The sequence below is a fragment of the Notamacropus eugenii genome, chromosome 6 (genome assembly GCF_028372415.1).
Source record: "Notamacropus eugenii isolate mMacEug1 chromosome 6, mMacEug1.pri_v2, whole genome shotgun sequence".
In the NCBI taxonomy this organism is placed as follows: Eukaryota; Metazoa; Chordata; class Mammalia; order Diprotodontia; family Macropodidae; genus Notamacropus; species Notamacropus eugenii.
This window is the reverse complement of record NC_092877.1, coordinates 309,480,709-309,507,361: the sequence shown is the minus strand read 5'-3', so window position 1 is coordinate 309,507,361 and position 26,653 is coordinate 309,480,709. Positions and strand designations below refer to the sequence as shown.

The 26,653-nt window shown below is 36.2% G+C and overlaps 1 protein-coding gene and 1 long non-coding RNA gene across 2 annotated transcripts in view; both read left to right on the top strand.

Moving 5' to 3' along the window:
* ERBB4 (erb-b2 receptor tyrosine kinase 4) overlaps window positions 1-26,653 on the top strand; it is a 1,360,303-nt gene that overhangs the window by 673,849 nt on the left and 659,801 nt on the right. The gene's annotated exons all lie outside the window — the stretch shown is intronic.
* Window positions 2,545-9,938, top strand: LOC140509699 (uncharacterized). Its single transcript, XR_011968887.1, has 2 exons — window positions 2,545-2,676; window positions 9,782-9,938. It is a non-coding gene; the product is annotated as an uncharacterized lncRNA (long non-coding RNA).

The following is a 26,653-nucleotide window of genomic DNA, read 5'->3' as shown; positions in this document are numbered from 1 at the left end:
GAGTTTAGTCAGAAACTTAAGCTGTTTCAAGCTCCTCTTTTGCTTTCTTTGTCCATGTCAAAAACTAACATTCTCATTTGAATCAGTAACTAGTGAGAGGTGATGGACTGATATGCAGGATGAGACACATTTTCAGATGTGTAATGTGGGAATTGGTTTTGCTTGACTATGTTACTTGTTGCAAAGGCTTTTCCTTCCTCTCCCCCCCATCACTTACAAGGAAAGGAATGACGGGAAAAGGGGAAAAGTAAATAATAATTGAAAAAATAAAATTTAATTTAAAATAATAAAATTAAATTAATATGCACTGCTAGACCCAAGGAACTGAAACTCTTACTCCTCCACTAAGCAACACTTCTGCACTGGCCTCTTATGCGAAGGCTTGGTCTTCCTTGTCTCATGTTCTAACTCATTAAGTGACTCCCTACCCCATCCTCTTGAAGATTTACTTAGAGATAGGTTATGCCTCCTGTTTAGACCCTCCCCAACATGGGGGAATACAATGGTACCCGATATATAACATGAATCAAGTGTGGAACACATATTTATTTCCTTCACCCAAAGGGATAAAAAAAAAAACAAAAAAAGACTCGTACAACCTTACCAGAATTATCAGCATTGACTACTTCTATCATCAGCTGCCAAGTTGATACTTAAAGCCATCTGAACATGGAACAGTGTTGTTCAGTAGTTTTTTTCAGCCATGTCCAACTCTTTGTGACTCTCTTTGGGGTTTTCTTGGCAAAGATACTGGTGTGGTTTGTCATTTCCTTCTCCAGCTCATTTTAAAGATGAGGAACTGAGACAAAGAGGGTAAAATGACTTGTCCACAGTCACATAGCTAGTAAGCATCTCAGGCCAACTTTAAAACAAGGAAGATGTGTCTTTCACACTTGAGGTCCAGCACTCTAGCCACTGAGTCACCTAACTTCTCTGTGGAGCATTTTGTGTAACTACTAATTAGACCTTTTACATTTTAACTTGGCTCCGCACTTTCCCTGTGGCCAGAAATTTCTTTTGGTAGGATTCTGGAAAAGGTCTTGGATTCACACACTTGATGATGGTCATCTGTTCAAAGAGCACTGGAGTACTTGCTAGGGACTTCTGCAGCTACAACCAAAGGATCCAGTACTTCCAGAAATGTTAATCTCACAAGATCACATCCAAGGCTGTGCATGAATATCTGGAAATATTCATTTGTCTTCTCAGTTAATAAAGTGAAGAAAGCATGCAGGGGTTGCTTGACTAGTTGATTTCACCTTATACTGGTTATCATATACTCATGTCCTCTTGGGAGCTGAGGTGGGAGATAGTGAAAGCTGCCCATTCTCCTACCCCAAATATGGAGTCCCAGAGCTACATGGTGTTCCCTGGAAAGTTGAAGAAACAGAAACAAACAAGTGGAATTAATCCTTTATTTTTTTTTTTAACTTCACTGAGTCCTAGGCAGTTCCTGCTCAACAGCTAATAGAAGGGTTCCTTCATCTTCTCAACAAAACAAAACAAACAAACAAAACCTAACCCTTCAGTTCTGATTCATACGTAGCCAGAAGCTAGAAGCAAATGAAATTTCTCCGTATTTTTCCTTGCAACCCTTGTTATACTTCAGGAAATTTCTAACTGTAAATTTCCACCTACAATGGTAGTGGAAAGCTATGTCCAGGGATGTGTAGTTACTATAAAATAATATCAGGTTTATTTTGTGAGAAATCACCATTTATAGAGTCATATGGAATATTATAAAGGAAAGAATGAAAGTCTCTATGATGAGCTCCATCACTATGGCTCTTTTGTATATTGACCTTAACTATTTTCTGTTGATACCTTGCCATATGATTACAGATACTAAGACTCAGTTTACTTGGGCAAATAACATTAACTACTTTTCACTAAACTCATGAAGCATTTTTGTTGATTTAGCAGAATAATTGATCAGTATATTTTTAATTGCTAGAAATGTTATCAAAGATTCTCTCCATTTATTATGAAAAACATACTGAATAACAAATTTCAAAAGATAGAGATTAACTCCCCTACTCTTATCTGGCTTAGATTTATTGCTAAGTAAAGTGTTACAAGCAAGGATCCACATGGAGTTGTTGAGTGCTGGGACACCAAAAACTGTTGGGGTTTCATGATGTGTTGGGATGGAACTGCCTCAAAGAATTCAGAGTCAGACCATCTCTAATCCAAGTATAGGCATTTATTGAGATTGATGCCTCCCATGAAGCAGGGCTAAGTTCCAAGAGAAACCAGCAACTTCAGAGAAACCCAGATGGATTTTTATAGGATAAGGATGTGATAACATAACAGAAATTTACATGGAATATAGGAATATGATTAATATAAAAAAGGCAGGAGGAGTTTGTCAAGGGATTAGGTAATGAAGGAGGGGTCCCAGTCACAGTAAAATTGCACATGTGATTACCCACAATGCATACAAAGAAACCCATTGGGGAGTATGTATACATGATAATGACATAATAATAAGCCTCTCTATGTAATAGGTTCATTCTAGGTCAGTTCTTTACTATTACTGTGTAGATGCTATTGAAGGGTGGGCGGCTTCTATGGTTTGGTGGTCAAGCATCCTGTTCTACATCCTGGTGATGCTGCTTTCTGATTGGCAGAGTGTTGTGGTCCTGTTCAGGACTAGATGGATGTGGTGGTGGTTGAGTATGTGGACATATTTCTATGGGAAATATGAGGAATGAGTCTGGGGGCAGTGCCTAGGTAGAGGCAATAGCTGGGTTCCCACACCTGCTTTTTCTGTGAGAACAAAGAATTCTAGTGAGCAGTGAGGCATACACGAAAAACTTAGGACATTGGCGGGGGTAGAGGGGCATAGATAGGTAAGTAGGCCTATAGTGAAGTTAGACTATTGGGGATGGGGGAGCTCTATTAGGACTCCATCAAAGTGTCAGGTTTACAAATATTTGATTTCATATTATTTCAGGTCATTTCAATGGCCTCCATGTTACTTTGTTGTTGTTTTTTTTTTTTTTGCTATTATGGCCAAATAAGAGGCTTTATTAGTATAAGTAAGGCATGCATTAGGCTAATAGAAGACCAAAAAGGCATATGTTGAAAGAATTTTTTTCTGATTTACTTTTGGATTTGTATTTTTTCTTTCCATATTCTTTCATTCTTTCTGCTTCGTATCGAAAATCTGTTGTATCATGTTTATAGAACTGAAATGTTTTTGAATTAAGGAAAATGTTTACAAGAAAACTACAATAGAAATATAGATATAGGAGGATATGTCTATACAGTTATATATAGATATAGGAGATATATATACATATATATATATACATACATATATATTCATGTTTCCATATACTCATATCCTCCCCCCAACACGCATCAGAGAGAGATTGACTGAGAGCAAGAGCACACATTTATTAAACTTCCAAGACATGTGGCTGAAGATATAAATGCACAAAAAGAGGACATTCCCTGATATCAAGGAGGTTACCTTCTAGTGAAGAAAGAAACAGCATGGAAAGAGGCGAGGGAATGTCATGGAGATAACCAGGAAGTGATTGTTGGGTCATAGATGCTAACAAGATATGGCAAAAGCTCACCTATGAGAGTCATGGGAGCCAGGACCTCTGCTGAGAATGGTTAGACACTTTCCAAGTTAATGAAGGGGAGGGAGATAAGGATGAGGGACAGAGAGATGACCACTTGTAGAGATGGCTAAGAAGACAGATCATTTATGTCTTGATAAGTTTATTTAAAAATATTTGTTACATTTTAATATTATAGTAAAGGATATTTCCTTTCCAATTAGCTTTTCCTGAGTTTTGGGACATACTATTACTCTTTACATTTAGGGTATTAATCTATTTGTAATTTATTATTGTTTAGAGCATAAGATGTTAATCTAAACCTTTTTTGAAAAATTCCCATTCTTTCCTAAGCATTCTTTTTCTAGTCTAAAAAAGGTCCTTTCCTTTGTGTTTTTGGTTATATTGAACACAAAATCAATGTGTATTTTTACTTGTAGGTCTTCTCTAATTTATTCTACTCTGCTAATTTTTTGGCATACATATATATATATATATATATATATACATATATACAATAAGATACATTTTATTGTAAGTTTTAATATAATTTGATATCTGGTGATATCTTTTGTTTTTTTAACTCTGGTCTTTACAACACTATTTTAAGTTCCATCATTTCTATCCTGTTTGTCTTTTTTGATAGATTTATCAAGTTCTGAAAAGGAAACATTAAAACTTTTCTGATTATTGCTATATCATATAGGGTAGTTTTAGCGAGGCATTTTGGCTAGCTTTTTCTTAAAGTATGTAGGTGTTATGTCATTTGGTAAATACAAGTGTGCCATTGACATCTATTCATTATTTTTTTAAAGTTATAGCTCATTTTTAACATTTTAAAAATTGAGTTCCAAATTTTCTCCCTTCCTCCCCCACATCTCCAACTCATTCAAAGAGCAAACAAAATTATATCAGTTATACATGGGAAAGCATGTAAAATCCATTTCCATATCAGCCATTTTCAAAAAAGAACAAAAATAAATCAAGAAAATTGTATTTCAATTTGCAATCAGAGTTTTTCAGTTCTCTCTCTGGAGGGGGATAATATTTTTCATTCTGCATCCTCTGAAATGCTCTGGGATCATTGTATTACTGAGAATAGCCACAGTTTTCACAATTGCTCATTACAGCATTGCCATTATGGTCACAAGGATCTCCCGGTTCTTCTAACTTCACTTTGCAGCAGTTCATATAATTCTTGCCGTTGATTTTTTTCTCCCCTGAAACCACCTACTTCATCATTTCTTATAGCATAATAGTATTCCAGCATAATCATTTGCCACAAATTGTTCAGCCATTCCCCAACTGATGAACATTCACTTAACTTCCAATTATTTGCCACCATAAAATGAGCTTCTAAGATATTTTTGTACATATATGTTGTTCTTCTTTCATGTCTTTAGGATGCAGACTTAATTGTGGTGTTACTAGGTCAAAGAGCATGTATAGATTTTTTTTTTAACCTCTTTGGGCATAGTTTCAAATTGTTCTCCAAAATGGCTGGACCAGTTCACAATTCCACTGATGCTTTATTAATGTACTTATTTCCCCTCAATCCTTCTAGTGTTTGCCATTTCTGGTAGGTGTGAAGTGGTTCTTTAGCATTTTTGTGATTTGAATTTCTCTAATCAATTATGATTTAGAGTATTTTTCATATGACTATAGATAACTTTGATTTCTTTGGAATTATGCTTGTTCATATACTTTGAGCATTTATCAATTGGGGAATGGCTCTTCTTTTTTTTTCCTTAATTTTGACTCAGTTTACTATGTATTTGAGAAATAGAGCCTTTGTCAGAGATACTTGCTATAAAAATTTTGATTTTACTTCATTTTATATGGCCTCTTTTTAGCAAAGTGTAGTTTCCTTGATGATCTCTTTTTATTAGGTCTATTTTTGCTTTTGCTTTGCCTGAAATCATGATTGTTACCCTATCTTTTTTACTTTCACTAAAGTATAATAGATTCTCCTCCAGCCCTTTATATTGACTCTATTAATAGTTTCTGTTTCAAGTGCATCTTTTGTAAACAGCACAATATTGGATTGTGGTTTCTGATCCATTCTGCTATCCAATTCTGTTTTAAGGGTGAGCTAATCCCATTAATATTTACAGATACGATTATTAACTATGTATTCCTCTTCATCTTATTTTCTTTTATTTATCCTTCTCCTCCTTTTTTTGTCCTATCCCTCTTCAAAAGACTGTTCTGCTTTTGAATACTGTTCCTGTTCATTTGTCTTCCCTTTCATTATTCTCCCCCCTGCCCCCCATCTCTTTCATCCTCTTCCCCTTCTACTTCCTTATTGGGTAAGATAGGTGTCTATATCCAACTGAGTATGTATTTATATTCTTCTTTCTTTGAACCAATTCTTATAAGAGTAAGGTTCAGGAATTGTGCTCCACCAGGTTTTCCCTTCCAATATAATGTTCTATCTTGTATGCCTCTTTTATGTGGGAAAATTTTCCCCATTCTACCTCTCCCTTCCCCCATCTCCCAATACTTCCCTGTTTCTCACCCTTAAAGACCATCCTAAGATAACCAGCTTATACTCATTTCCTCTGTTTATGTAGTCTTTTACTGCCTTAATGATAAAGTTCTTAGGAGCTACATATCTATACATAGCTCTTTCTCTATCTCTATATATCATCTTCCTACATAGGAATGTAAACAATTTAACTTTATCGACTCTTATGATTATTCTTTCATTTTAACCTTTTATTGCTTCTCTTGCACCCTGAGTTTGAATGCCAAATTTTCTGTTAAGCTCTAGTCTTTTCATCAGAAATTCTTGAATGTCCTCTACTTGAGTGGATGTTGATTTTTTTCTCCCTGAAGATTTATACTCAGTTTTTTTTCAAATGTCATATTCCAAGCCCCCCACTTCTTTAATGTGACAGCTGACAAATCTTGTGTGATCCTGACTTTGGCTGATTACATTTGATTTTTTTTTTTCTGCCTGCTTGCAATATTTTCTCCTTGACCTAGAAGCTCTTGAATTTGGCTATAATATACTGGGAGTTTTCATTCTGGGATCTCTTTCAGTAGGTAATCTGGGAATTCTTTCAGTTTCTATTTGACCCTCTGAATATAAGATACTGAGTCATATTGAATCATTTCTGAAAATATATGTAAGCCCTTTTATTGATCATGGCTTTTGGGTAGTGCAATAGGTCTTAACTTATTTTTCCTCAATATATTTTCCAGATCAGTTTTTTTAGTGAGATATTTCATGTTTTTTTCTATTTTTTCATGCTTTTGACTTTGTTTTGTTGTTTCTTGATGTCTCATGAAGTCATTAGCTTCTACTTCCTCAAATCTAATTTTTAAGGAATTACTTTCTTCAGTTATGTTTTGTACCTCCTTTTATAAAATTTCATCAATTCTGCTTTTTTTGAGGAATTCTTTTTTTCAGTGAATTTATGTGCTTCTTTTACTAAGATGTTACTTTTCTTTTCATAATTTTCTTGCATCCCTCTCTTTGCTTTGTCCAGTCTTTCCTTTACCACTATTATTTCTTTCTTTATTTTTTCTAGGAATTCTTGTTGGGCTTCAGCCCAGTGAAATTAGCATTTTTTCTTTGAGACTTAGCTTGTAGATATTTTCACATTGTTGTCTTTTTGTGAGTTTATGTCTTGGTCTTCCCTCTTGCCATTGTAGGTTTTTATAGTCAGGTTCTTTTGTTGTTGCATGCTCATTTTTTTTTTTTTTTAGCCTATTTCTTGATTTTGATGGTTATGTTCAAGTTGGGTTATGATCACCTCAGATTGGAGAAGCACTGTCCCAAGATTCAGGTGTTTTCATGCAGGTATTCTTATTTCTTGAGAGCTGGTTCTGGAGTGTCTGCAAGTTTTGAGTTCTTCCAAAGTGGAGTGATCTGAAGAGAGATGTGATCACTTCTCTCTTTGTCTGCAGTTTGGCCTTTGTCTAGAAAGGGGCCTTGCTCCCCTGTTGCTACAAGGGTTAGTGCTTTTCTCTGCCTTGGAACTGTGAATAGGGTCCTTGCTGCCTTGTGCAAATCACAAATCTCTTCATTGGGACTATGATCCAGTACTGCTTATGGGTAATAGGGTAGCCCATCAGCACCAGCTGTACACAAAGCCTACAAAGGGTCTCCTGTAATCTATTTCTCATCAGTTGCTTGAACCTCTTACTATCTCTGAACTGAGAACTCCTGAAGCTGTTGTTTCTACAATAGCATTGCATTCACCTCCAAGACCCACTGCTGGTGCTGTCACACTCTGTGCTGGCTTCCAGTGCAGTATTACAGACCTCTCCTGCTGACCTCTTAAGGCTAGAAAAATACGTCACTCTGAACTTTTGGTGGGTTTACCTCTCAGAAATTTGATTTGTTGAGTTATTTTCAGATTGTTTGGAAGGGAATGTTTTAGGAGTTCACCCTGGTTGCTACCTGTACTCTGCCATCTTGGTCTGTATCCATTCATTCATTTTCTACATTGCCCTCATGCATAATGTAGGTTCCCTGTTTGTTTGCCTTGAGATTATCTTTTTTTTTAAAGGTTGAATTTTCCAAAATCATATTTACAACTACTCATTTTTAAAGTTTCAACTAAAGAACAATATATAGTTCAAAAAAGTAAACTAACTTGTCAGTTGAGGAAGAGCTAAACAATTTATTTCCTATGACTGGCATAGAATACAATTTTGCCATTAAATGTATAAGGAATAATTTCATAGAAACTTAATAGCTTGTATGAACTGATAGACCAGAAAGTGCAGAATTAGGAAAAAATCAGAAGAGAAATACGAGGATAAATTTGTACTATGAAATGATTTTAAAAACCTAAGAACTCTAGCCAATGCCATGACCACATATAATGCCAAGGATCCAAATAATGCATGACAGCTTATATCCTGACAGAGAAGTGATGATCTCAAGATACTGAATGAAACATATACATGTGGATATAGACAAAGAAATAATTTGTTTTACTTGACCATGAATATTTGTTATATACATTTTGTTTTCTTTTCACTTTGTTTTTTTAATGTTAGAAGATGTGGGAGGAAAGAAAAAAATATTTGTTCATTTAAGTTATAAAAAAAATAAATTGTCCAGTACTTATGAAAATAGGGAAATTCTCTATGGGTTAGGTCTTAATTAATGGGATTTCAGTTTAATAGAATTACAATTCTTTAAAATTATTCCATAACTTGAACTTTTCACTGATTCATACATGTCTTTTCTCCTGTTTTTACCTTCATCCTTAGGTAGCTAGGTGATGTGGTTGATAGAGCACCAGTGCAGGAGTCAGGAGGACCTGAGTTCAAATCTCACCTCAGACACTTGACACTCACTAGCTAGGTGACCTTGAGCAAATCACTTAACCCCAATTGCCTCATCCTGGGTCATCTTCAGTCATCCTGATGAATATCTGGTCACTGGATTCAGATGGCTCTGGAGGAGAAGTGAGGCTGGTGACCTGCACAGCCCTCCCTCACTCAAAACAAAGTCAAGTGCAAGACATGTCATTATTTCTCTAATGGTATGGTCTTCTTCAGCAATGAAGGACAAACACACACCTTCCTCACTTCCCTGATTTAGATTTAAAGCATAAGGGTTTATTGTAAAATGTTTCAAAAAAAACCCCAGAAGAAATTAAATAATTATAATATTATAAGAACTAAAAATATTATCATCTTTAGTTATGATATTATGTTCTCTGGTACTATAATTTTTGGGGAGGAAAAGATTTATGTAGGAATATGATTCATTCTTGAAACTCGCCTTTTCTCAGTGCTATTTCAGTGATATATAATTAGCTTTGTCATGGCCTCATGCTTCCTCGACCACCTGATCTGAATGCCCTTAAAAATACCTGAACGTGAATTATTTTTGTTGGTTTGAGGGTAAAGAAAAAAAATCACTTGTGAAAATAAAGAAGAAATAAAACTCATCCAACTATGAATTAAAAATACATGGAAATATAATTTATCTCAGACCAAAATTTATTACAGAGTATTTTTTAGAGTTTAAAATAAATTATATTTTCCTATTTGTCCGGGACCTGGTATTTATTAGAAAATGCATGACTATTTTTTATTGCCACTGTTTGCCTTAGGGGAAAATGGAAAACCCATTTCGTTTTAATAGTTTTAACTTCCCACCTAACAAGCACTTTATAACTAGAAGCTTGTTTTCAAAGCATAAAGAAAAGGTGAATAATACAATCTATCCTTTGTTGTAGGACACCATCACAGTTCTCCATCTCTGTCAACATAAGCCAGCAAGAGAACAATAATTTGCTGCAAGTAACATTGAGGAATATCAACAATTAAGCTGTTGTAATTCAAATACTTGGATATCATGAGATTTCTAAAGAATAAATGAGTTGATTAAGGAGACAGATTTGTCATGTTGGCACTTTTTGTCCACCTAGAAAGTAGTCTATCTGTTGCTTATACAAATATGTTGTGGTAAAGAGTCACATATCTTGTTTGTGCCTCAGGACTATGAAATAAATATATATGGGCATGTGAATGGTCCTGATTAACAAATGCCATATTTTGAGAGAAGTTCTAATCAGAGCACAAAGTACAGGCACAATTCCACCAGTCTCCATACTATCAACATTTTACCTAACTCAACTGTTTATATGAATGCACACAAAAATTACAGCCTTCAGGAGATCTTCAGTCCTTCCTAATAATTTTCTCCAAATTTTTTCCAAATAATTGTCAGATCTACATGTGGATTAAATCTCTTTCATTGAGTTTTGACTTTTGTTTCCTTCTCTGCCACTGGATTTTTGACCAAAGAACAAGGTGATGTCCCATGAATGTATGTTCTCAGGCCACCTTTCAGCTGTATTAGTAATTACAGGCATTTCCAGCTAAGTCATTCTTTCCTCATAATAGACAAAAAACAGGATCTTTAAGTCTTGTTATAGATAGTATATATTTTTTTCTTGTCAAGGCTTCATCAAATCAAGGTTGAAATTAAGTGTCACCCTTTGCAGCTTTCTCATTCAGGCATTACTTTGATGAATGTTCACACAATTCCTGTTTCAGCATTGTCAGAATGTGCCTGCCTTGGAGAAACCATTGGCAAATTTTAAGAGGTTTTAAAAGATTCCCCTTTGATCCCATGATGTTACAGCCTAATCTAAACAGGAGAAGTAAAACGGAGAGAGGGTAGTTGTGGACTGAATTGGGTCTAGACAAAAGAAAATTATCCTAAATTTTCCAGGATTCACCAGATAATATTTCTTATTGCTTTATTTTTTGCTATATTGACCAGATCTCAGATTCATTTCTACATCTGTCTTACATGTTCTAAAGTATAAGTAGCAGAAAGCTTACCATTCCATTCGAAATAATTTTGAAAATTGTCAGAGGCCCTTTTTTTCTTCAAAATTTGGGGAATTAACTCAAAACGAATATATGAGAACTTCTTTTACTAAGACCTTAAACTCAGTTTAAGAAGAGGGAGGAACAAACAGGAAGAGAAGGAATGCAGAGTTGTTTATCAACTTACTGCTGCAGAAGATTCATGTTTGTTGCAGTACTGTAGAATATGTGAAAACAATCCACTGTATACAGTCACATGCTTCCTCACATCCATAATTGAAAAGGATTAAACCAGTACTGGTTTTTCTTATTTACAATAAGATAGCCATTTTTTTTGGTTGAGATAGATAAAAGAGGCAATTACTCAGGTAATATGATATTATAATAAGACACAAAGCATATTGCTTCAAATACCCAGTTTCCATTCAAAGACATAAGTTAACTTATATATCCATCAGTTCAGAGTAAGATGGACTCTGCTTCCCAGGCGCTCTGAATGTTCTTTATATTTCCTTAGTGATCTCATTCAAAGAGAAAGGCACTGTGGGTGTATCTAGAGTTTGAGGTAGCTGCAGCATTTGCATTGCTAATGTTATAGAAAGTCATGAAAAGGGGAGACCTGATATTTTGCCAAGACCTAGAAATTAAGCTACTTCTTTCAGTTTTGTTTCATTTTTTAAATGATTCATTACCTGGATTTGGCAGGATTCCATGAGAAGGTTCATTCTTTTCTGTTTCCTTCAACTCAGGAATGAAAGAGTTTTCCTAATTGTCCTGTGTTAAGATCATATCTGGCATTTTAACTGGTTGGAACATTTACTTACTTTTGACTTGGTGCGTGTGGTCTCCTTTGCAAGCTATTTGTGAATATGTATAACTATCCTTCCCCTCTGCAACGTCTCCTCCTCATATCCAATGACTGGCTTTTGGATAGGAGCATTAATACTCAGTACCATGAAGGGTAAGGAAGTAAGCCATTAAAAGGCAACTCACTGGCCTAAAAGAATAGCCATTATGATTCCTTAAATTAAAAACAGCTTCCACACTATGAAGTGACATATGTAGTGTCTTTCAGTCAGATGCTAGATTTTCAGGAAAAATATGGGCATTCAAGACAAGTTGTCTGTAGAGACAGAGACATAATAAGAAGTCTGTGTCTGTTTTGGAAATTGAGAGGCAGTGGATAAAATGAAGTGAATAAGAGATGAGCTTTGGAGTCGGAAAGACTAAGGCTCAGGTATTGCTCTGAAAGGCAATCGTTGTGTGACTCTGAACAAGTCACTTGATGTTTCAGTGACCCAACAAACTCTCATAGATTATATATTATAGAAGATTTTCAGCAGTATGGGGTCTTGATTTGCTCCCCCACAGCTTGTTCATCTCTTAGAACTGTAGTTCTGTCACTAGAAATTCATTGTTTGGATTATATTTGCCATCGTTAGTAGCAGCTCACAGGATCTTAACTTCAGTCCTAAATTAAGTTAACATCCATTTCCCAAAAGTTGTACATTCATTGAATCTATCATTATGTATATGTACACATATTTACATGTAGGTGTTCACTGTGACGATACATAAAGTTAGAGAGACGTAGTTATTTATATAGCCAGTTGGTTATTAATAAAAGGGCGGTCATTAGGCTAAAGACAATCATAGTGGTGGGCTCACGGTTTATATACCCTTAGGTGTTTCATGAGGGGCTGAGAGTGATTCTTGGACAGGGAAATTATCTCTACTCAGACCACCCACAGCCTTGGATGTGTAGATGAAAAGATCTGGCTCCAACCAAGCTTGAGAACACAATGGGTTTCTCTACTCTAGATTAAATTCCTTGAAAGATCTGGTGGGGTCTGACCAAGATGGAGGAGCGTTAATGCAGTCTCTTTATCAGTAATGTTCAGGACTTTGGAAGGGGGGAGCTATGAATTTCCCCAAGATATGAGTTATTAATAATCATTTGTCAGAACATATTGAGAGAGAGAAGAAGAAGAAATGTATCCTCTCAGTGGAATATAAGCTCCTTGAACACAGTATTTGCTATGTTGTTTTGTTTCTGCATCATTGGCATCTATCACAGTACGTGTGTGTGTGTGTGTGTATGTGTGTGTAGTAGATAAAGTTTGTTGTTCTGAATTTTGGACTTGAACTCACTAAGCTACTATGTGCAATGTGTTACATGAGGTATTGAGTAGAAAAACATAAAGAAAAGTAAGACTCAATGAGTTAAAATATATTAGTGATATTTCTCCTTCACTTTCCTTTCCAAAGTGACAGCGAGTTGGCAGGGCCTGCGGAGCCAGTTCTGAAGTGGGAAGAGGGGCAGATGATTGTGGAGGAGATTTCTGTTCTCTGATGTGCTCAGAACCAGGAAATCAAAATCAGAAAATAGTCCATGTGCTTGCAGTGGCGCATTTGGTTGTGTTGGTCCTAACCTTTTTCTGTTCAATATTTCTAGCAGAGAAAAGCATCCTCTTCTTTTTCTAGTCTCCAGCCCCCACCATCCATAGGATTTTTGAAGAAGCAGGGAAGGTTTTAGGAAATCTGACTTAATGAAAAATGAGATACATCCAGCTAGTAGTCTATATATAGATTTTGTCATTCTGCTGCTTTCCTCTTCCTTGTTTCTTGTGACCCAGACAGTGTAAGTTTTGAATCTGAAGGACTTGTTCAGATGTTTGACTTGTGCTCCTTTTATCCCCTCTGGATATTTCTGTTGACTACAAATGACTTTGGCGGGGCGAGGGGAAGAAAACAACATTGTACTATGGACAGATCCCAGTAGAAGCAATATAAAGTTATAAACACTGTATGTTCAGGAGGTAACCATTGATATTCAGACACATTCATCTATGTTGCTGGATCCGATTTAATTGTTTAGCATTAATTTTCTTGCACTATTGTACCTGGCATGGAAGCCCAGAGTGGTTCCCCCGTGCTGCATTGCTAATATTCAAACTGACTTGCTGGCATCTCTGATGCAGAGTGTGAATGGCCTCTGTTTCTATGATATCCTGCAGTGAAAAAACGGATAGCTTGCCAGCTAAGATAAGGGATGTGGAATATTTTCAATTCCATGAAAGAAAAAGGCATAAAGCTAATTAATTAAAACTATCGGGAGTGCCTTTGAAGCAGCCTGTGATTAAACACAAGGATTTATCGCGGAACAATTAAGTAAATTTGGCCTCAGGTATCTTTGCTCCTTCCCCAGGGAATGAGTGATGAAATTCTGGTTTGGAGTTATACTTTATTAGAGATTTATCTATTTTAATTGATTCAGCTTTAGTTATGAGTCTCATACGGAACAGCTGAGGCAAAGGACCCATTATGGTAATGGGGAGACTTCCCATGAGCTAACTCGCCTTTCAACAAAAGAGGAAAACAGCGTTTGCCCAACTGTTTAACACAGATGAATATAAAATAGTGTAAAAGATATGAACTATGAATGTTTTTTTATTATTATCAAGAAGATTTGCATATCCAATTTGAATCTTAAATAAAACCCTCTTCAATCTGAAGGCTAGACATAGGCAAGACTCTCTGAATGAAGCGGAGATTGACAAGGCTTTTGTTTGGATTGGCATTAGTAGAGAATGCCTCGTTGGTTGGAAGGTGGTACTTTGTCCTTAATGCTTTGTCCTGTTTTAAGGAAGTGTTTTGATTGAAAATGTAGTTATCAGGAACACAGAAACCCCCAAACCTCCCTGTTTTTTAGAATGTTATGATTATTGACTGAGTTAGGTCTCCAGGCTATAGACATAGACATTTATGGTATATTTCATTTTGGTTTGTCCAGTTCTTTGTGACCCTATTTGAGGTCTTCTTGGGAAACGCACTGGAGTGCTTTGTCATTTCCTTCTGCAGCTCATTTTGCAGATAAGGAACTGAAGAAAACAGGGTTAAGGTAAATCTAGTAAGTGTCTGAGGTCTGAGGTGGGATTTGAATTCATGAGAATGATTCTTCCTGATTCTAACCCCAGTGCTTTGTCCACTGTACCACCTATCTGTGTGTATACACATATATACACACATGTATATGTATGTGTATTCATATGTACATTTTATGTGTGTATATACTATGTACACACGTATAACATAGAAAAATACATAGATGCACACATGCCTTGTTTTCAAAATGGAGATACTCATGAAGATATAAAACACTGTAGAGAGATAATCAAAGATAACAGAACAGGAGACTTGCATTTTCAACGAAATGAGAGGTGAGGCAGAAGTAGAGCATTAACTACTGAGAATCAAGTGACAAGGCACAGAGATAGGAAATAAACTGCTATGTATGAGGCAGAGAGAGAAAGTCAGTTTTGCTTGATTAGATTATTAGAAAGAGAGTAATACATAATAACTTTGGAATAATAGGGTGGGAGCATGTTATAAAGGGTTTTACTGAAAAACAAAGTTTACAATTATTTTTGGAAGTAGGGAACCACTGGAGTTTATTGAGTAAAGGAGAGACATATTCAAGTTTGCTCTTAAGAAAAATTATATGACTTAATTGGGAGAATTCTTGGCAGATCACTTAGGAAGCCATTTTTATAGTCTATATGACAGATAATAGGGACCAAAACTGAGGTAGCAACTGATAGAATAAAAGTTAGATGGGAGAGATTATGTTTGTCCTTCGTTGCCAAAGAAGACCATGCCATCAGAGAAATAATGACATGACTTGCACTTGACTTTGTTTTGAGTGAGGGAGGGCTGTGCAAGGTCACCAGCCTCACTTCTCCTCCAGAGCCATCTGAATTCAGTGACCTCAGGATGACTTGAAATGACCCAGGAAACACTGGGAGACCTTGGGCCCTTTAGGCTAAGGTCTTTGCAGGTACTCACTTGGGGTGAGGGAACACCCATTTATTGAATAGGACTGTTTAAGAGGTAAACAGGGCATGGCCCCTTTAATGAGGCCAAGAGAAAGAAAGACATCAGGCTGGGAGGGAAATAGCAACAGTTACAATTTATAATCACTCTAAAGCCAGGAGGGTCTAGAAGAGCCCTTGGGCAGGGGCCCATTGGGGTCCCAGCTTCAGTGTGCAGTAAGTGTAAGGTTTTGAGAAAGGAAAAGACAGAAGAGAGGAGAGGACAGGGGAGGAGAGGAGAAGAGAAACTGGCCAGTAAAACCCAAGTCAACTGGGCATCTTTTGGCCATCCAAATTTACCTTCCTTTGCTGAGGAGAAGGAAGGGGAGAGCAAGGCAAACAGGAGAGGAAGAGGTACCCAGCTATGGGTCCCCATTCGATGACTGGTTCGTTTCGTTTCATTTCATTTCGTTTCCTTCCCTTCCCTTCCCTTCCCTTCCCTTCCCTTCCCTTCCCTTCCCTTCCCTTCCCTTCCCTTCCCTTCCCTTCCCTTCCCTTCCCTTCCCTTCCCTTCCCTTCCTTTCCTTTCCTTTCCTTTCCTTTCCTTTCCTTTCCTTTCCTTTCCTTTCCTTTCTCCTTTCCTTTCCTTTTTCCTTTCCTTCCCTTTCCTTCCCTTCCCTTCCCTTCCCTTCCCTTCCCTTCCCTTCCCTTCCCTTCCCTTCCCTTCCCTCTAGAATCAGTGATTGTAGACAGCTTTTTATAGGGTATAGCTAAGTATGAAAGAAGAGATCTAGGGTGAGAGCTTGAGAAGATGGGATGACATAATAAAGGTTATGTTTTATAAAAGGTTTCTAAAGCTTGTCAGTAAGAAAAGTGCGATGTGATAGGAAGAAGTTGAAGATTCAAGAGAGGGGGTTGACTGAGGAAGTAATCTGTTGTAGAAAATAGAAGAGGATTGTGTCTAGTGTACCCTGTAGACAGGTTGACCTTAGAAAGGAGGCCTTAGAAAAAGGAAAGGTAACCTTTTTCATTTTTGTCAGATACTGGGCGGATGGAGGAAGAGTAGAAGGTAATGACAAGGGATTTGAGATGCAGATTGTGAACATAAAAAGAATATTACATTGAATAGCATTAGTATCCTCAGTAAAATAAGGAAGATGCTTCACTGAGAGACATAATGCATTTGCGGTGGTTGAGAATAGCTAAATAAGGTAAGGAATCAGTGGTGGAGGAATGAAAGAGCTACCTTGCTTCAGTGAGGGACCAGTTGATGTTATATAACATAAATTTCTAATACACCTGGTCAGCATGGTTGGGAGACTCCCATTAGCTTTACTTATTGATTGTAAGTATGAAAGGAGGTTGTAATGGTTCCTCTTTCATTCTCAAGGAGAACCAATGATATCATGAGAATTATATCTTGATGAGGACAGAAACTGGATTTAAGTGAGGCATAGCCATGCAAAAGTCATCAGCTTCACTCTATCTTCCAGAGTCATTGAAGTCCAGTGGCAAGACAAAAGTCAAGATGGCTGGCAATGGCCCAGGATGAAGTGCATGACTTCAGCCTTTCTACACCAAGGTCTATCCCAAGCCTCAGCTTTTTTGAAGCAACACCCATTCAATGACTAAAGGCTAGGTAATAGTGAGACAGGGAATCCAAGAGAGTAACACATCCTCAGGCTGTATCAAAAGAAATGGATAAGTTCCAGAAAATGGCAAGGATGATGGTAGTGGTAATAGTCTCAAAGAGTGGAGGAGGCAAATGGTGGAAGTAGTTAAGAACCGAGGTTTGGCAGGAGAAGCATAGTGATAGGCAAAGGGAATAGATATTTAAGAGAAGAGGAAAGGCTAGAATTGAAATATCTTTTGGGTTGAGATTTGAGAGGCATGAATGGAGATATAAATGGCTTGACAAAGTACTGAAGGGTCAAGGGATTAGAGATCTTGAGAAGGAGAAAGAACAGGAATTTCAGAGAGCATTTATGTGAATATTAACATCTCCAAGTATAAGGTCAGGAGTGGAGGAGTACAGCAAGATAGTGAGCCATATTCTGAAATATTTGATTAAGGAAGGAGAAAGACTTGTATGTAATAGCAATTACTATTCAAAATGGACAGAAAAAATATTCATTGAGTGGACTTTGAAGGAGGAAATATGACGAGAGAAGAACATACAGTGAAGTTCTGAAAGTAACAGTGGAGATCAAAGAGTATTCTCACTCTTCTTCCAGGACTAGTATGTTGAGAGTATGAAAGAAACTGCAGGTAGCCCTTCAGAGGGGATTCAGTGCTGTCAAAGAGAAATCAGATCAATCAATCAAGAAATATTTATTAAGCACTTACTATGTGCTATGCACAGTGCTAAGATCTGAATAAGAGCTATTAAATGAAAAGAAGTTAAAGAAAATAGAAATGAAAAGAATTTAAAAATAAAATAAAGAAGTGAATAATTGCATAATAAACATTTGTGTACAAACAAGTTATTATAGTTATTATAAACAAATTAACAAATATCAAACAGGTTATTATAAACAAATGTTTATAATGCAATGTGAATTTCAGAAGGCACAGTAGAAGATATGAGCAGGTTTGGACTAGGGTACCAGGATGGGCTAGATTCTAGAGAGGTAAGGATAGGAGTATAAGAGGAAGAAAATGAGGAGAATATTATTCTAAATGCAAGTGATTGATAAGTACAGGGTTAATGAGAGTGTCAGAGAAAGTCACAGGGGTAGTAGTGGATTGCAGATAAGTTGAGAAACTCACAATACCCAGAGAAAACAGCCCATCCAGGTTTTATAAAAATGGGGTATGTTAAGTACTTTTGGCAGTCTTTGACAAGAATAAACCTGAGCAGGGTGCTCTAATGGAGGGCTTGGGAAACCATGGGACAATTAAAGACCCTCTATGGAAAGGGCAGGCACCAACAGAGGGAAAATGGATTGACACTGGCAGAAATGAAAGTGGGAGGACTAAAGAAAAACTTCACTGATGTTGGAATTTGGGCTATGGCTGACTGATTCTGGTGAAGCCTGAGTTCAGAATCCCACCTGTTAGTTCAGCTAGCCTTCAGTGCATGAGATAGACATTCTGCCAGGCACTGGAGATTTAAAGGAAAAAATGAGATTATTCTTGTCCTCAATTAACTTACATTTTATTTAGGGAATGTGCACAGGTGAATAGATGCAAAAACATAGATAGAAAAATATTTTCCTGGAAAGAGAGTGCTAAATGCTGTTTGGATCAAGAAAGCCCTCATATAGGAGGAGGTACCTAGGATGAATCTTAAAATTAGCTAGGGATTCCAAGAGGCAGAGATGAAAAGGAAGAACAGTCCTAGTTTGTAGAACAGCCAGAGCAAAGGCATGGATAAGAATCAATGAATGAATAGTATTTATTATATACTTAATATATCCTAAGCATTGTGATAAGCACTGTAGATTAAAAATATAAACAGGATAATCCCTGCCCCAAAGTCTTTGTCTATGTCCAATGGTTCATCATCAGAAAAAGGTACATGATTTTATAAGTGGAAATGACATTAATGATCTAGTATCCCTGTGTTTGTTTCTGCATCGTAAGGACTAGGGGACTTTCCATCTGATTGGAGTTCAAACCTCCTATAAGTATTCTTTCTCCCTTCTAGGGTGTGCACTCTTTGAGAACAAGTGCTGTCTTTTCTAATTTTTGTGTATTGTAAGGACTTCATAAATGTTTTTTTTTCATTCATTCAAGGATCTCACATTCCAATGGGGATATGAGTCAGAATGCTTTAATCATTCCACTTCATCATGCAATATATTTCTTAGGTATTTAGAACCTCAGATTGCATTAAGAGGAAGAGATTGTAGATACTTTTGGCAGTCAAGATGGAATAGATATTGATGCTTATGATGCTAAATGAAGATTTGTGGAACATAGTAGCTCCCCATAGGAGAGTAATGTACTGTTGTCAGCTACCACCATAGCCGGACGTGATTAATAAATCCCTCCCCAAGAGAAAGGTGGGAAAGTTGATTCAGGAGAGAAAAACACAATGTGTCTTTGTCAGTTGGCTCAAAAGGAGTGCAATAAATGAGAATAACTAAAAAGAATATAGCAGGCATTTATCTGCTGCATACATAAGAAGTAAGGAAAACTGAATGTCTATTCATTTTTCTATTTGTTCCTATCAGCAAAAAAATGGGTTTTTTAGCCTTAAATGAGCTTAGTTGCTAAGTGAGCATGGCACCGAAACCATAAACCATAAAACATCCTAAAGGAGATGACTTCTCGGAGCGATGACATATGCCTGGAAAGGGAATGACTGACTTTGTTTGCTTATGACATCTGTTTATAAATGTACTGTGTTAGACCTAATGCCCCTCTACACTGCATATGGGAAGCTCTTTGTGGTGAATTAAAGAAAGTAAAAAGCTTTTTAAAAAGCAATATTTGACAAAAGAGGGAAAATGGAAGACTTCTATTCTTGTGATCTAACTACCCAGGTGAACATCAATCTCCCCTATGTGCATAATCACGAAATACTGCTCAAAGGCAACACATTCAAGTTAAGGAGACACTTCCTAATGTAACAATTGGAAGCTCCAAAATTTCTTATTCATGGCTTCTGAGTATTTTATGGATTATGTTAACGCTACATTAGTGGTGGATTTCTTTTAAATTTAATTTCGAGGGTGTGTGTTTTTTTTTTAATCCTACAAAACTCCAGTTCAATTCTATATATGGTAAAATGGAATGAAATTACCCCGTACTACTAAGCCTAGAGTTGTATAAAACCTAATGTAACCCAGAGATCTTTGAAATTCTCTGTGATACAGACTAGCACAACTTTATCAAAATCTTATTACTATAGTGGGTCATTCAGTAGTAACCTGCTTCAATAGATATTGTCTAAGTGCATAGCAGATAGAAAAGTTTCCTAGCATGAGAGATACTTTGCCTTGAAATCTTTCCATTTTTATGTTTAATCTCTTCACTTTACATTATTCTGAAGGTTTTCTAAGCAGAGAGGGAGAAGAGGGAAGCACTCAGCTTCACATAATTCAAATCTTATAAAGTGAGCTTGATCACATTTCTTTAAATAGTGTGAAAAATAAAAATATACACATATATTGCATATATATTTAAATGAGTAGATTGGTAAATACACATGTATATTTCATATGTACATATTTCAATATATAGAATGGTAAATAGATCCCTATGTCTAAAGTTAATTATAATTCATAGTAATACATATAATAATGTAATCTCTAAGAAATAAAAGAACATTCCAGAAAAAAAGACATAAAAGAAAAGAGTTGAATCTCTAGGTTGCCATTTTATTGACTGAAGCAATAGGTTATTAAATGGTACAACAGTGATCTTGATGATTTCATTTTACTTTGAAATGCTGCGTGCTGTTCTGTTTATTGTACTTTCAAAACACAAGGGAGCTAAAGAAAAAAAGACAACTTTAAATAATGGTGGTGATTCAGTTTTGTTTTATTTGGGTGGGGTGAAGGGAAAGATGTTATTGTGCGAAGACATATTTAAAGACTTAGGGGGTCTTTAGCTTGGGAAGACGTGTAAAAAATCTATAATACTGTGAAAAACATGACTAAGGTAAACACAAGCATATCCACCAAATCCTTGAGTACCTGAATTCCTTGGACCTTGAAAGTGGGAAACCTAAGAAAAATGAGAGGAAATATACCTTTATATAGTGGTTACTAAGCACATCTCAGGAGAGTGGAGGTTGGAATACAAGCAGAATCTATAGTGCTATATATGAAGAACACTACGATGGACAATTTGGCCAAGGCCATAGAGTTTTGGATAGGCTGCAATGTGTAATTAGCCTGAAAAAGTAGATTGAGGTCAGGTTGTAAAGTACTTTAAATGCCCCAAAGAAGAGTTTTTGGTGTATCACCAAAGTAATGTAAAATAACTGCAGTTGATCTTAGAAACAGTAGAAAAAATTCATTTTTTTTTTTAAATAAGGGAATGTCATAGTCAGATCTATGTTATAGGAAGATTATTGTGGTATTTTTGTGGAGGATGGATTGGATAAAAGAGAGACACGGGGAATAGAATCTGATTAGGAATATACTACAATAGTCTTTAGGAGAGGTGTTGAAAAACTGAACGTAAGTGCAAATACAGAAGGGAGAACAGAAGTAAAATACACTGAGGAAGTAAAATGGAAAAGTCTTGGAAGTAGATAAGACATAACACAAAGTAAAGAGGTAAGAGTTGATGGTAACTCTGAAGTTGCTGACACTGATGATTAGAAAGATGATTTTGATCTAACAAACACAGGGAAGTTTAAGGAAACGCTGGGTTTGGGGAAAATGTCTTGAGTTCTATTTTGAGTATTTTGAATTTGAAATTCCCTTAGGAAATTAATATGAAGAACTATAATGGGAAAAATATGCAGTAAAGGAGAGAATAGGGCTAGATTTATAGGTCTGAGAGTCATGTGAATAGATAACTGTTCCCATGCAAGCACCAAGACAAGAAAGAGAATGTGGAGAAATGAGAGAGCCTATGATGGAGCTTTAGGGGATACCAAGAGTTAATGGGAATTAGTTATGTTGAATATCTAGTAAAGGAGACAAAGAAGGAATAGTCAGAGAGGTATAAGGATGACCAAGAGAGAAAGGATATACCAAGGAGAAAATATCCAGCTTAAGAATTGAATCAACATCATCAAAAATTTAAGAGAGATAAAATAAGAAAAGACCATCAATGAAGAAATCATATTTAAGTAGAAAATGATTGCAATCAAATTCATCTCCCTCTAATTTTCCTATCCCCTTATAACCTTTAAGGGGAGTAGCTGGCAAAACAATCTGATAAATCATATTTACTGTCACTATTTTAATGACAGATGAATAAAAAATATTGATGACTATCAAAAGATACAGAATTGGCAACTGCAAACTCAGTCCCTGGACTTTGCTCAGGTGTGGTAATTTACATATCTCACGTCTAACCATGTGCAGAGATGGATATAGAATGGAAGGAATCATTCTATATAAGGAAAGTAAATGACTAATACTACAGGCAACATCAAAGCTTGTGGTTTCTAGAGAAGACAATGACAAATACCTGCCCTTTATAAATTTAATAAAATGAACATTTTGAGTTTTTAAAGCCAAATATTTAGACAGATATTGAAATCTAGCTTGGCAGATGCAGTCCTGATTCTTTGTCTTTGCTGGTTCTAGAATCTTTCACCCTTTCCATTTAAAACCAACCGACAAGTCAAGGGAAGCCATCACCTCTAAAATGTGCATCGTCTAAGACTGTTTCCCATATGCTTTTCAACAAAGGCAGCTGTTGTTTTGCATCATTATATGAACTGATATTCTCCCCCCTTAACTTTTCAAAGGAACAGGGTAAAGTTTCCTTTATGTAAGATCTCACACGTTATATTACTGTTTTCAAATGACACTATGAAATCTTATCAAGCTGTTTGCTCTCTTAAAATATGTTCAAACCAAATGATGCCTTTGGGAATACAGAAGTGCAGTTTAATGGAAAAAACAACATAGTAGTGTTCTTACAAATGTTCTTCCGTTGTACTTGATGGTTGGTGCTAGATTTATTTTAAAATATCTCATATTAATATTTTCTTAAACTCCTGTATCTGCTTATTATTTTGCTACTGCTAAGAATCCATTGGAAATAATTACATGCTATACTAGCAAATGCAGGATAACAAAATCAGTATTCTTTTTAAAGATCTTTCACTTTCACACTTTAATGTTTCTAGGTATTAGCCATGAAACTGGAGGTATACAAAATGAAAACCATCACTAATAAGTATTTTTGGCTTTTAGTACTCTATCCAGTAGAATCTGATTCAACTATCTTGAAGTGTTCTGAATTGATATATGTAGATCCATAGTTCTGCTCAAGTCAGTGTAGACTGTGTGTGCTGGAAAAACTTGATTTTAATTCAAATTAATATTTTGTACATGAAAAGGAGCTATAAAAAAAATTCTTAATCAATTTGAAATTCAGGCTTTAGAGAAGAGTAAAACTCCCAAAGGGACAAGTTGTTATAAGTTTTCTTTTTTTTTCTTATTATTTTTCAATAGGAAATGATCAGAAATTTAAAATAATTTTTAAAAAAATTCTCAATCCTTTAAAAACGCACACACACACACACATAGATTTTTAATCTCATGACTTTGAGAGTTGCCTTCAGTGATATAAATCAAAAGGCTACTGTGCCTTCCCACCCTTTGTGACTCATCCCTATTTTTCCAAAAGTTCCTCATGAAGATCAACCTGCATCTGTGCTGGAGGTCTCCTTAGCTGACTTCTAAAATTGTGAGGATATCAGTTAAACATGCTGGCTCTCCACTTGTCAGCCTTCATTATTGTCACATGACCTACCTATCTTTTCTTATTCTCATACATTTCCTTTATGAGGTTTCAGAGAGATTATAAATTGGCCAGGGTCATTCAGCATATATCTGAAGTAGAATTTGGACTCTGACTTTCATGAGTCTAGCAGTCTATGACAACATGTTGGCACAGAAGGAAAACATGGAATGATATGGGATAGAGTCAAAGTTCTACAATGGTTATCTCTGAAATGTTAAAATGTTTTTAGATCATCTTATTTGCTTTTTAGAAAAGCATTTTTTTCTTTGCTAGCACAAAAGACATTAGATAAGTTGACTGTGAATTTTCTGTAGGAAAACCTATACAAATTCCCAAATATGAGAAGGCACAGTTGGAATGTGACCCGCAAAAATGAAGGAGATACCTAACTTGATACGGTCACAGATCCATCAAGATATTCTAAAACTACTGTAAAGCCCTTCATTAATCATATTAACCATGAATGCCCAATAGTGTTTTCTCATGGATAGTTGGCTGATACGATGACATGCATTATTATTAAAGGTCTCAGTTTGTGAATGATATAGTACTGGGTCATAAGACTATAGGACCATAGATCTAGAAGGTGAAAAAACCATACAAATTTTTGGGTCCAAACCCCTTCATTTTAGACATGAGAAAACTGAAGGTCAGAGAGTTTAGGTGACTTGTCCACTCTCTCATAGTGAATGTTAGCAGTCAGGAGTTGAATGCAAGTATGTACCGTTTTTAGATTTTTCACTAGTTTTTCCATCATGATTATTTGAGTATCTGTCAACATTAGCTCAAAAGGACTTTACTGATATTTTTTATAGCTAATCAATTCTAATCATTACTCAGTTGTTACTGATAGTTGGTTTTGCCTATCAGTTTACAGTATGTCTAGTGTTAACTTCAGGACAGTTTCCATGGTGATGATCTGTGGCTATTCATCTGCTATCATGTGCTACAAGGAGTCGTGGCTCAAGTAAAAACAAAAGAGAACATTAACCTGAGATCTTTTTTGCAAGGTGGGTGGGAGGGGGTGGGGGATAGAGGGGAAGAGTTTTGTGATTTAATCACTGTCAGGGGTATCCTGACAGTGTGTGGTGGAGATAAGATTTAAATTCATGCCTTTCTGCCTTTGTGGTCAAGGGTCTCCTATCTCAAACTGCCTCTCAGAATTGGTGGTCGTGAGGGGTGGGAGAAAGGCAGTTTTAATTCATTATGTGGGGAGTTTCAGCTTTGACTTCTACTTGAAAGTGTGGCCTGCCCCTTCCTTCACTTCCATGGTGAATCATTTGAAGCATTCAGGCCCATAGACTCTTCTGAACAATCCCCCTGGAAGAGGGACAGAAGTCTTCCTTTCACTTCCTCCATATTAGGAAGGGGAGTGGTAAGAGGCTGAGGGGAATTTCATCCATTATTAACATAAAATAGGTTATTTAATAATTTACATGTGTTTATGCTTAATTGTCCATATATAGCTTAGCCAGAATTTCAAAAGATGCATCCCTCTCCCACTAGTAATTTAAAAAGTACATATACTTACATGCATTCATACATATATATACCCCCACATCGCTAAATATCTATATCTTCTATCTGTCTGTCTGTCTGTCTACATATTTGTAGATATATAGATGTATATACAATCTTAAAAGTACCAAAGACAGTCATCCCAAAGCAGTTTACAAGCGTAATGGTAAGCAGTCCCTTTAGACTTAGTCTTCACTTAGTCAGTTGAAAACCCTTTGAACTCCAAAATCTCAAACTCCAAAATTTTCCATTTGATCACAACATGCCATCCTTCTGCTTCTCTTGATCCCTAATTTTTATTTTCTTTTTTATTTTACATCAGCCATTCCTGAAGTATAGTCCTTCCCTGCCAAGTTGAACCTTCCCTCATAACAAAGAAAAATAATTAAGCAAATATACATGATGCAGTTGATAATTTATTTTTTTTAATGACTCATTAAAATCTATTCTCCACTCTTGAGAAGAGAGAGATATGGTTCATTATCTGTCCTCTGGGATCATTATTGATTTTTCAGTTTCATTGAGTTTAGCTGCCCACCAGTGATCTTTTCATTTACATTGCTGAAGTCAATGTATGTATAGATATTTTTCTTTTAATTTGGCTCATTTCACTCTGAATCATTTTATATAATCTTCTCATATTTCTCTGGTATTCTCTTACTCAGTGCTCTCAATAACTTTATCCCTCTCCAGTTCCTTCCTGTTCTCCATATCTACAATTCAACTCCTGGCTTTACTTGTCTCTCTATTCAACCTTGGACTCCAACATTAAGTACTGCAATAATGTACTTCTCAAAGCCTAGATCTCATGATCTTATCTTTCTGGTTTAATCAGTGTCCTATTTGGAGGCCAGAGGGTGAGGAGGATATTAAAAACTACTTGTGGGGAGTGGTCATGAAACCAAGTTGGTAAACAGTAGTACAAATTAATACTCTCAATTCAGTGGGTCCCTGGTAGTCCTTTGCTTTGCCTCTTTTTATCTCATGTGGATCTTCCTACAGTGCTTGTTTTTAGACCATTCCATGATCTACAAGCCTACAATGTTTTCCTGGTCC